The following is a 12593-nucleotide window of genomic DNA, read 5'->3' as shown; positions in this document are numbered from 1 at the left end:
TGTCAAAGCTGAAAGAAAGTGTAATGATCTTGATGTGGTTCAGGGCAGGCCACCCTGGTATGTGGATTATGTCAAGCTGACAACAAGAAAGACTCAGAAGACTCAGGAGGAACATTTGACCTTCCTCGAAAACTACCTAAAAGAATTTAACATAGAAGGCCTGTTCCAGGAAGGAGCTAAAACAATAAGATAGTTATTGTGTAATGTGAAATAGGTGTGACAGAAAGGCACTAACAGGAGGCAGGCCCAGTGGCTTAGTGGTCAAGTTCCAGTGCTCTGCTTCAGCGGGCCAGGGACCGAAGGTTTGGATCCCAGGTGCAGACCTAGCACCACTCATCAAGCCACACTCTGGTGGCATCCCGCATTAAAGAGAAGAAGATTGGCATAGACGTTAGCTCAGTGACAACCTTCCTCAAGAAAAGAGGAAGATTGGCAACAGATGTTAGCTCAGGGCCAATATTCCTCACACACACACAAAAGTAACAAATAAAGAAAGGCACCATCAAGCCCATTTTTGGCCCAGCAAAACTTGTTAAACTATCATTTGCATTTCCATCTCCATATAAATTGTCTTCCTCCCCTCTGAAATCCCAAACCACTACCCCAAGATAACTCCTTTGCATTTAGCTGAAGATAATGTTTAAGCTGGCAGCTCAGCCATTTTGTCGAGTTGCTCGGTTTTCCTGAGTTTCTCCTATGTACACGTTGTGAAGCTTTGTTTGATTTTTCTTCTGTTATTTGGTCTCATGTCAATTTAATTCATAACCCAGCCGGAAGGACCCAAGGGTAGAAGATTTCTCTTCCTCCCCTACAATCTCAATAAAATTTCCAGGGCATTTTGTCTCTTACTAGGTAACATTATCACATTTATGTTTATTTTAAAAATGGTATGTGCAGTCTTCATTCAGGCAACAAATAACTAGAGATCTCATTGTGTATCAGGCATGGTCCTGGTAAATGTTGGTAAATAAGGCAAACAAGATCCCTGCCTTTGGGAATTTCTGCTGTAGTTAGGAGAGCTACAATGGGCACCATACTTCCTGTTTTTAATGCTCTTTTCTGTTTCCTTTATCCTCCATTTTTTATACATGGACATATTCATTTACTTTTTATTTTTTCAGAACTTGGAAGTTATGTATTCTATTATTTTTAAAATATAGTAGAAATAGAATTTCGTGTTTTGACTCCTTTTATGTAAGATGGTAAATATAGCTCAATTTACTCATTCTCTAAATTGCAGTATTTGTTAAAAATCTGAAATTTTGATCAGTTACATTTATTTAGTAATTTTTGCATTATGTCTTTTCTCTTTCAACAATAATTTTTATGCAGCTTTGTAATTGATTGTATAAAAGAATTATTTAAATAATTTAATTTAAAACAATCATTGACACAATTATATTTTGAATGGTTTCATATCACCACTATATTTTTATGTTATGCCTTCATAATTCTTGAGTTCTTAATTTTGATCCACCCCTCCCTTAATTGGAATATTCTTTACAGTAATTTTTTATAACAATTTTTTTCTAGAATCTTTATATATCTCAAATTACTTTTTCAGCCTTAATATATGACCTAGCTATGTATAAAATTCTTGACTAATAAAAAAACTATCATTAGGCACCAAATATTGCAAAGGAAAAGTATGAAACTAATCTATTTGTTTCTTTGTAGACCACCCAATTGTCTCTCAATAGACATTTTTAAATTGGGAATGTCTGCTTAGCAAACCAGTATGTCTCTCCTTAGTAGATATTTTTTCATTCAAAATGAATGTGAGCCGTGTCAAAGTACATATACTAGTCTCTGCATTGGCTTTGAAAAGTCGTGTTTGATTCATCTCCAAATTTGCTGTATTTTTAATAAGCTTAATGTTGTTTACTTCTGTTTACAAATCTTTAAATGAAGTCTAGCCAGAGATAGTATCTGACAACAGAAAGTATGCGTGGTGTCTCAGGGTGGGTTTCACCAGGAGTCCCTGAGACAAGAATTCAAGGGAAAGTGCTGTATATGGTTGGTGAAGGAACCGCTAAATTCTATCCTGTCCCAGGAATCCAGGAGTTTGTCTCTTCGACATCAAACAATCATTCTTTATGGATTGTGCTCTGGCTTCTCCTATATTAAATTGCCTCAAACATATGTTTTCCTTGGTCAATCATTTTCTATTTTCAAATCAAAATAACTCATATGTTTGAATGTTCACTGTGTGCCAGGCAGAGTTAGTTTACATGCTTGTTTAATTAATTTTCACACTAATTCTCTGAAGATGTTCCTATTACCATCTCCATTTGCCAGATGGGGAAACTGAGACTGAGAGATTAGATAAGCTGTAGAACTGCCATTGACCCAACAATCTGCCCTTGGGCCCATACTCTTAACCAAAGCTCCAGACTGATTTGCTGGGTTGAGGTTGCATCCACTCTGGCCCTCACCCCCGGTTCTGTGACACTGAAACGATGGCGTTCAATGATAGTTTTGATCTCCTATATATGTAGCTATGAGGGCTCTTGCCATCTCCCTCCCACTCCTGTGCCTTTTTCCCTTGTTACTCTCCAGCCTCCAGCATACTGAATCACTGTCAATCTTCCTTCCCTGTTGTGTTATGAGAATTGCAAAATCCAAAATGACAAACGAAAAGAAACACCTTTTTGGGATGGAGGAGATATCAAAAGGAAGTAATGTGCAAACAATTGCACATGCATGGCAGAGAGTTAGCCCAGGATTGATGAGCCAATGGACAGATGTTGACAGGCAATTGTGGTATATCCCTGCTTTCTTTCCAGTGAGCAGAATGCATGCGCTGTTTTAGGTGTGGCTTTATACTTTGTCTATAGCAATTCTATTTTATTCTGTGTCTTCTCAGACTCTGGCAACAGTCAGCCTTATATTTTGACATTGTGAATTATCCTGTTTTTACCCTATGTCTTCATTTCTTCATAAATATTTTATTGGGAAGCTGGGAGAGTTTATAACACGGAGGTGAACCAGATACCGTTTTAACCAACCGGCCTCCTACTTTAAGGAAAACCTCTCACCTTTTCACATCTCCCTTCCTCTATGTTTCACCTACACATCGGGTCCCTTCCCCCTTGAGCCTTGAGAGAATTCCTTTTTTATTATCCTCATTCTAGAATTCAAAGTATCTATTTGCATGTAAAGGCAATTTCTTTCAACCACTTCAAAAATTTTTAAAGACTTCAAATCCAGTTCACTCATTCGGTAATGGAATTAGTTTTATCATCATTTTGAGGGATGGGAGTTATTTTTTAAACTTCTGACTGACTTAATCAGTCATCTTTTTCAAGTGGTTGGAGTCTTAAATTTATATTCAACCTCAAAATCTTTGTGATGACTGTAAATAAATTAATAATTTAAGGTTATTTGACGCAGTCTGAACTTCTATATCTACTTGGAAACCACTGTAATGCCTCAATACTCTATTTGGTGCTTTGGTTAATGTGACATCTAAAACAAAATATTTGAAACACATGTCATTTTCCAGTTCTGTGCTTAATTTTTTCCATTAATTTCTAAAGAGACATTGTCAGTTGGTTTTTACCTGTTCTTAAAGTCATTCCCATGTATTATAAAATATGTAAGCAAATATTTAACCATTTTGTAATTGGTATATTTTTTAACAAACTTTTTAAGCTTTATTAAATGACATTGGTATCTATTGGTATTTAATTCACACTCACCATCTTTCTAACTTAAATTAAATCCTTGTTGGAGACATTTACTCCAACTGTAACTGTTTTCTCTAATGAACTACCAATTCATTTCCCCACACAGCATGTTCTAATTTGTGCTTGTGTTGGTTTCTAGAAACATATGGGGACCAACTGTGGTTCTGTTTCGTGATCTTCTGTACAAAAACACGGTAATTGCTTTTGTTTTGCTGATTACTCTCCAAGACAGTTTCAAACCTCTTCAACTTTTTTCTTTATCCACGAGGTTTTTAATTGCAAATCCCCTTCTGTTTTATCAGATGAGTTGCACATGATGAGCATATTGGATGGGCTGGTTAATCTGTCCAGAGGCTCTATGATCTTTAGAAAAGATCAACCTCTTGCATATAATTTACAAATTGTTCCCAGATATCAGACATCATCAGGCTTGTTATTTCCATAGTGCCATAAACACAAAAGCAGAAGAGACATGAAAGGTAAGAGGCCTTTTGCAACATAAAAGAGAAAGCAAGATTGACATATCCTTTGCTTATGTTTTTGGCGGGGAGGGGCAAGCAGCAAAAGATACGATAATACAAGCATCTTCCTGATTGATTAAAGTAGTGAAGTGCATTCTTTGGTTCATAAATAATGCTCTATTACTTTTCTTCAAAGACAAGTAAACCTTGACAGAGTGACCTTCTCCAGGGCAGGAGTTGTTTCAACGCCATAAATTATACTGTAGAACGAGTGGAAATGCTACTGAGAAGTGTGTGACAAAATAAGATTAAAGATTACTATACACAATAGATTGTTGTTTTATTAATGGATTCCTGTCAATGGGATGAAAAATCCTCAGCTTTCTCCTGGATGCTGAGATCATGTCAAGCTGAAAATTAGGAGGGCATTTTCTAAATGGTAACTAAATGTGTCAAAATAACAATAGCCTGATTAGGTTTTTTCTCCTGTATTATACGTGCTCTTAAAGCAAATTTAGTTATTGTCAAATAAGCTTGTATCATCCACACTCATTTGCTTACAAAGTGAACGATGATGCCATTGGCTGACTTTGGTGTTAGGTATGCGGCTGCGGCGAGATTAGAAGGAGACACTTTGCTGAACAGAAGCTCGGGCGGCGGCATCTTCATCAGTGCACTGTGCATCGCCAAGAGGAGAAAGCATATGGTAATCACAAACCGTTCATTTATCTGGTAAACATTCAGACAGAGCCATCTATGTCACTTTGAAGAAAAGAAAAATAACCACAAAGTGTCTTACGCTATCGGTGGCTCTGACTTCTTTTTCACAGTACACTTGTTTCCAATTTGTTCAATCGGTAAAAAACAACTTAAAATTATAGAAACTAAAATAAGACTACTTAAAATACAATGAATGATTTAAGTCTACTTAAGTCAAATGAGATCATAAGAGTTCAAGGGCTTTGGGTAAGCATCCTCATCCTGTACAGATACAGTATATGATTTCCTTTAATATCATTAACACATTTTTGCTGTTATTGTAATTATCCCCGCCCAATTTTTCCTTAAAATCAAGACTAAGTGTTTAAAATATTTCTCTGTAGACTCTGGAAATGTGATCATAATCTTAAATAAGTAAATAAACCAATCAAAATATAGAAACAATGGTGGCAAAAAGGAATGAAAAAAGGAAAAAATTACAAACTATCAGACAGATATTTTGAATGATATATTTCAATAGTAAAATTCATTCAAGTCTTATGGCCCTTTATTGCGTGGTACTAGTGACACACAATCAAGTAAAACAGAAACAGAAACAAGAATCATCCTACAGAATTTAATTAAAGTTTTCAAAACTTTCCTTGAAACCTGATCTAGCATGGTTCAGTTAGATAATAACCACCCTTGTTAGATAGAGCATATGCTCAGTATGGCATGTTGCTATAAATCACTGCTTGTCACAAAGAAGAATAGATACACCGGCTCCTTACTGCTTTGTTATTCTTTATAACTAGACACAGGGTATCAATGTTACGTTCATTATAGGAAGAACAAAAATGTATGCCTTCATCCACACACACTATTTTAAAGATAGGTGTCAGGAAGCCAAATGACGAAACAATGAGATTAGTGTTGCAACGAGCATCCATCTACTTCTAAGAAGAACATAAAATGCTATTTAAGGCACAGGGAGTGGACATGATGAGTTGGGTAGATATTTTGCACATGCTTTCATTGTGTAAAGCAGAAGGCTATTTCCTATTCTTGCATAGCACTTACTCTTTCTCCAGGATATACTCTATTTACTTAGTTCATGAACGATTCAAATTTTACATTAGTCTTAGCACAAATCAAAGAATATACTAAATTATACTAGTTTTAAGAATAATCCCAATTTCCCCTTTTTAGGCAAAAAAAAAAAGTTAACTAAATGAGTCCTTTTTATAGAGAGCTTAGAAGTCCCAGGATGATCTTTTGCTGTACCTGTGCCCTCCATATTCTTGAGTGCAGAGCGAGGCCACAATCTTCATTAGGCTGCAAAGTCTCAGATAAGGCAGAAGAGAACAGCATATATAAAGAATCTTCAGGAGCCCGTGCAGTCTTAAAAATATCTACAGTCTAAGAGCCAGAACAACAGCAATAATTCCAGATGTAGACATCAAGCTTTTGGGCATCCCTAATTTTGGAACCTAAAGACTGTGTTAGATGTCCAAATTTTTTTTCTGTAACAGTTGGTCAATCGACCTGCCTTTTTGCTTTTACCAATTAAAAAAAACCTTATTTCTCTCATGGTCTCTTTCCCCCAGAATGTAGAGAAGCTATTTATTCATCAATCACTTAATAAGCATTTGCGGCGTGCCTTCTATGAACGGGCTAGCGGTCCTCAGAGCCCCCGTGATTCTTCTGGGCCACAAGATTTGTTCCCTGAAGTAGTCCTTCTGCTTCTGATAGAGAGAAGCTACTCCCTCTTGCAACTCTGAACTTTTTCATAAGTAGAAAATTCTTTCTGCTTCCAGATGCTCAGCTTTTAAATTCCAAATTTGGCAAGATCAGGGCTAGGTTCCTGATCTCACAAAGAAGGTATCGTCTTAAAGTACACAAACTGTGTTTTTAATATGATTCCATGCAGATGCCAACTTATGCGTATCTAACTCTTAGTATTTGCAATTGTGAGGCTGAATCCATTTCGTGGAATAACATTCTAAAAGCAATACTACAGAACGCTTCAGATTGCTCTTGGAAGATGTAACGAGTTACACAGAAACAATTTATATCTGCTTAAACATTTATACACATCCATATGCTTATACTCAGAACTATCTCGATTTTTGTCAGGGGAAATCTAATACAGTGCTAATATAAATATTGAACACATCTAAGCTCAATTAGTTTAAGAATGGCCATAATGTTCCCCAGCGTTCCAGGAACAACTAAGAAAGAAAAACAGCCAGATTCTTTTTACTTCTTAGGAAAGAGTGAGTGAGTGTCTTCAAACAAAGCGGCTCAAAGCAGAGATGCCATGTCTCTCCTCCAAGTTAGTCGAGCTAACTGCGCTTGTTTGTATGTACTTCTAACTGATTTGACCACATATCATACTGCTCACCACTTGTCATCTCTTGTAGTCATTATGACAAAACCAGGACATAGCCAGTAAGTAGCAGCATCACCCCAACATACAAGCGTCTCAAACACAGGGAGAAGATTCCAGCTTTATATCATAACATTCAAAAAACAAAACCAAGTTCCAGATGAAGCGAAAAATCAACATGTGTTAAAAATCTTAAATATAGTAGAATAAAGTATAGAATAGTTTTCGTAAGGATGTGGAAAGTCCTGAGAAGGACATACATTCATAGTCATAGAGAATTGGATTGGCAAACTTGACCACATTGAAATTTTAAATTCTATAAAGCCAAAAACACCAATAAGAAAGTTAAAATAGAAGTTACAGACTGTAAGAACACATTTTTAATGTCCATAACATAAAAAAGCACTATTTTTTAATGCGTTAAAAAACACCTAAGATCGATTAAGCCAGTGACCCAATAGAAAAATAGTGAAAGGATATGAATACCCTAGTCACACAATAGCAAATGAATATAAAAATAGTTTTCAACTAATTGATAAGAAGTGAAACATAAATTGAAGGAGAGATTTCCACCCATCAAATTTATAAATATATAGAAGGATATTAACGACTATTGATTTGAGTTTAGGAAGACAATTGGGCAGACTCAGTTACAGTTGATTGGCGGAAATCCTGGCTTAGGCCACTGAATGAATGGTGAAAATACTCACCAAGCCTCACAAAAACCTCACAGTAGGCAGGCCAGGGACCCCAACTCGAGAAAAGCTCAGTGACTAATCCAAAATCATGTAAATCTTGTATGGTATAGCCTGGGCTTGTACTTGGCCCTCTAACTTCTGTCTTTCCAAACCTCTAAGCTCCTTCTTAGAATTTCCAGACTTCTAAACTCCTTCTTAGAATTTATTAAGCACTTTAAAACTTTTTCTTCTTTATTTGCACTAGCTGTCAAACATTGGGGACCATTTTCTTTAGTAAAATATTGCCATTTCACACGTTGCTTCAATTTTCTGGAAATTGTATTAGCCATAGTGTGATGTTAAATATTAGTTTCTTCATTTGTAAATAAAGGGCTTAGGCTAAATGCTCTTTTAAGATCCCTTACATCTCAAAAATTATTTTATGGATATTTTCAAAGTGCTTGCTCTATGTGTGCGTGTGTGTGTGTGTGTGTGTGTGTGTGTGTCTTTGCCTATGTTCTCTGTCTTGTTCAAGCCCAGTGGACATCTCAATTCCAAACTGTGAAACAAAAATTTAGGGATGCCACTTCTAAGAGTTTTCATCATATTTTATTTTACTTAGTGAAAATCCAGTTTACATTTTATATTCATAAAAAATATTTATCTCAAGGATTCATTAGTGAAATACATTTGTGGGAATTCATCACATTACTACATGATACCATAATTTTATTATATAGTGTTAAATATATAGTATACTTTAAAAAATTAAATTTAAATATAGTGTTAAATATATATTATAATTTAAAAAAATTTAGAAAATTAAAAACTTTAAGGAATTCCTAGGCCAAGGATGATGTGCTCATCTTTACAATAAGATGCAAATATTCTATAAGAAAGAAGACTTTCATTTGAAAATATTTGCACAAGATTATACTTAAAAATAACCGATGTTAGATATTGAAATTTAGAACATTACACTGGGAGATTCTTTAAAAATTTACATGTTTTACTAGATTATGAATTGGATAATTTTTCATTCTTTTTAAACATTGGCTCTTTGGAGTTTATAATAAGTAAATCAAGCTTGTGTTGATAGGGATGTTGGGTAGGATCAATAGTTGTTCTCTTTCCTACGCAAGTAGCCTCTTATACTCATATTGCTGCCAGTTCAAACTGAAGCTGTCCTTGCTGGCATATTCTGTGATTGATTATACAATAAACATTAATTTTTTTATGCTGTTCATCTCCTTTTGCAACTAACACTAGCTTACTAGTGCAAAAAATGACAAGGTAAGTAGCCATGGTCCCTAAACATATACACTCTATTTTTTAAAGGGTCAGGAGCAGCTTTGCCAAGTTGAACACGTGTTAAGTAACTAAGCATAGTCTCTCTGAAAGGCCACAGAACTGTGATCTACACTTCTAGGGGTTGGGAACTTCTGGAATTCTTGTAGATCAAACATAGGGAGCCATCTTGGGTCCCAGCATGATAGGGTCAACCCAAAACTTGAAGGATTCATGTGAATTTCTGCTGTTTATCCAACTAGTTGCATAGCTATAGCTTACTTTCAGGAATAAATTTCATAGTACCAATCTTAAACTGCCAAGGGTCCATCTGCTAAACCAAATCTGAATGCAGAATTATTTCTTACCATGTCCCATGATAGACACTGAACTGCATGACCTTCCTCTAGTCTTCAAACTTTTGCTTGGATTTCCCTTCTTCACTCGGAGAATCTCATCCCCAAATCCCCTTTTTGTTACTTCTGACCTTCTCTGGTTTGCAGAGGACAACAGTTCCACATTGGGCTCTCAGAAGTCAAATGGGAACAAAGATATGCTCATTTCTTAAATAAGTTTTAAAATGTGATTCATGGCATTTAGGTTTACTGGCTGATAAACATTTTCAGGATTTTATCATTAAATAAGCATGCTTATAAAATACCTACTATAGTAGGCTAACTAATGGCCCTCCAAAGATGTCCACATCCTAACGCCCCAAATCCATGAGTATGTTAACTTACAAGGCAAAAGAGAACTTGCAGGTGTGATTAAGTTAAGGATCATGAGGTCAGAGATTATCCTGGATTATCCAGTGGGCCTGATATAATCACCAGGGTCCTTATAAGAGGGAGACAGGAGGGTTAAAGTCACAGAAGGAGGTGTGATGATGGAAGCAGAGAGAGATTTGAAGATGTTATGCTGCTGGATTTGAAGATGGAGAAAGGGACCACAAACGAAGGATTGCAGGCTGTTTCTAGAAGCTAAAAAGGCTATGGGACAGATTCTCCCCGAGAGCCTAAAAGGAACCAGCTCTGCCAACACCTTGACTTTAGTCCAGTGAGACTGATTTCAGACTTCTGACCTCTAGGACTAGAAGATAATAAATTTGTGTTGTTTTAAGTGACTAAGTTAGTGGCAATTTGTTACATTAGCAATAAGAAACTCAAACACTTACTGAATGTGTGTTTTTAGCTTTCCAGCCAGTGAATTTTGCCTCTAGCTAAACAGTTAAATATTGTTTTTGGCTGTTTTGCATATTTTCTATATATAAGAGATATTGCAAGATATTTCCAGATCAAGTGATTGTCTCTTTAAAAGGTGCAGTGTATAAATTTAAATGGTTTGATTAATCTTCCAAAATGGCATAAAGTCATCCAACAACGAGTGTAAAAGTGGCAATGGCCCATCTTTGAAGACTGGTGTCTGACTTCAACAGGAAGAGGAACAAATGCTCCAGCAATATGTGGTATGGCTGGACCTAAAAATGTGAAAATGATTTTCTTCTCCACAGAAATGTGCCTGTCATCTTGGTAGACACATTCTGGATTATAAGAGATGGGCCTACTTTATAAATAGATGTTCAGTTATTTACTGGAAGCTTACATATCACCTCTTTCGGGGAGTGCTATGAAGGAAACAACATCAAAAAGCCTCTGAAATTGTCTTAGTGGTACATAGAAACAAAATAACCACTTTAATACACAGCACATAGTATAATGACAAATATGTAATACTTAAAAGAATTTGTGGGCTCAATTAATACTTACATCAATACATTAATATTAATAAAATTTCCAGCTACTTTTTATTTTTCTTCTTCCTATTTTTTTCTTCTTATTTAGAAACTCTCATTGTCCCTCAGATGTCGCTAAAGCAAGTCTGACGGTTCCTCCAGCCCCTGAGATAATGTGATCACAGTTCCTCATCTCCAGGAGGTCATAATCTACCAGGAACACAAACAAATCATCTTTTTTTAAGACTACAAAGAAATCACCAGTGAACAAAACTGTTTAAAATTGGCATTAAAAAAATGTTAAATTTTAAACAATAACTATTTTTCCACTACTAACCTGGCATTTCAGAAGTATGTCCTCTTTAGAGAAGTCACGGAGGACTCAGATTAGAGGCTGTGCTAAGCATGGGCTGACACAGTGAGTTTGGAAAGGCCACTTGGAGAGGCAAGGGAGGGCATTACAGGCACAAATAGAAAATCGACAATGGCATAAAAGTATGGGTGAGTATAGTGTGCTCAAGAAACTAAAAGGTTAGTACTAGCATAACTCAAATGGGAGATGAGAATTATAAGAACTGAAGTGAGACAGGGCCAGCTCTGTGGCTGAGTGGTTAAGTTCGCATGCTCCGCTGCCGCGCCCCAGGGTTCAGATGCTGGGCATGGACATGGCACTGCTCGTCAGGCCACGTTGTGGTGGCGTCCCACATCCCACAACTAGAAGGACGTACAATTAAGATATACAACTGTGTACGGGGGGGGCTTGGGGAGATAAAAGCAGAAAGAAAAAAAAAAGATTGGCAACAGTTGTTAGCCCAGGTGCCAATCTTTGGGGGGAAAAAAAAAAAAGAACTGAAGTGAGACATTGCAGAAGTCAAATCTCAAGAGCTCAGTACAACATGCCGCGGAGCATAGAATTTATCCTGTTGCTCCTGAGAGGGGAACTTTTTTGGAAGACAAATCAAATGGATGTTTTTGAAACAAACAGGTTGCATTGTTGGCAGCGTAGAAAATAGTTTGGAAGGAAGAAAACAATTATACATGATAGTTCTTAGAAGACCATTGCTACAGTCAAGATGAGGTGAAATGGGACTAATATCTCCCCTGGGACCTCCTCAAATCTACTCAAAGCATAAAAGGATGAGATGGAATCAATATAATAGATAGGAGACAAAATTTATGTGATTGGGTTATTGATTGCTTGTGAAGATCAAGAGGGGGGAGGGACTAGAGATGACTCCCAGAACTCTTAGTTCAACAACTGGAAGGATTATGTCATTCATAATAGGGAAAAGAAAAGGAGAAACATACCTGGGATGGGGCAGTGTTATTTCTGCTTTAGGCTTATTGAGCGTGCAGTGATTGTGGGACAAATAATTACAGATATCTAGAGAGCTGTTGGATATAGAAATCTAAAACTCTGGTGAGAAATCTTGAGGAGAAACAGACTTACGACTCATCAACATATATACAGGTGGTATTTGAAAGTGTGGAACTAAATGAAGTCACGTAGGAAGAGCAGAGTGGACCATTTTAAAGAGTAAAGTTGACAAAGCTACTACGGGGAATTAAAAATAAGGTGGTTTAACAATTACTAAAAAGATTATTCCATTGGCAAGATTTTATTCTTCATCTTACCTGGATGATTCTTGTTAAAAAAAA

General features: G+C 36.3%; 1 long non-coding RNA gene across 1 annotated transcript in view; it reads left to right on the top strand.

Annotated features, from left to right (window-relative positions):
* Positions 1-8185, top strand: part of LOC138915388 (uncharacterized) — a 70174-nt gene extending 61989 nt beyond the window's left edge. The window contains exon 5 of the long non-coding RNA XR_011421275.1: positions 3829-8185. This is a non-coding gene — a long non-coding RNA (uncharacterized lncRNA). The remainder of the gene's footprint in view (positions 1-3828) is intronic.
* Positions 8186-12593: the final 4408 nt, after the last annotated feature.

This window comes from Equus caballus, chromosome 9 (assembly GCF_041296265.1).
Source record: "Equus caballus isolate H_3958 breed thoroughbred chromosome 9, TB-T2T, whole genome shotgun sequence".
In the NCBI taxonomy this organism is placed as follows: Eukaryota; Metazoa; Chordata; class Mammalia; order Perissodactyla; family Equidae; genus Equus; species Equus caballus.
The sequence above is the reverse complement of the archived record's forward strand: the minus strand, read 5'-3'. Positions and strand labels throughout refer to the sequence as shown.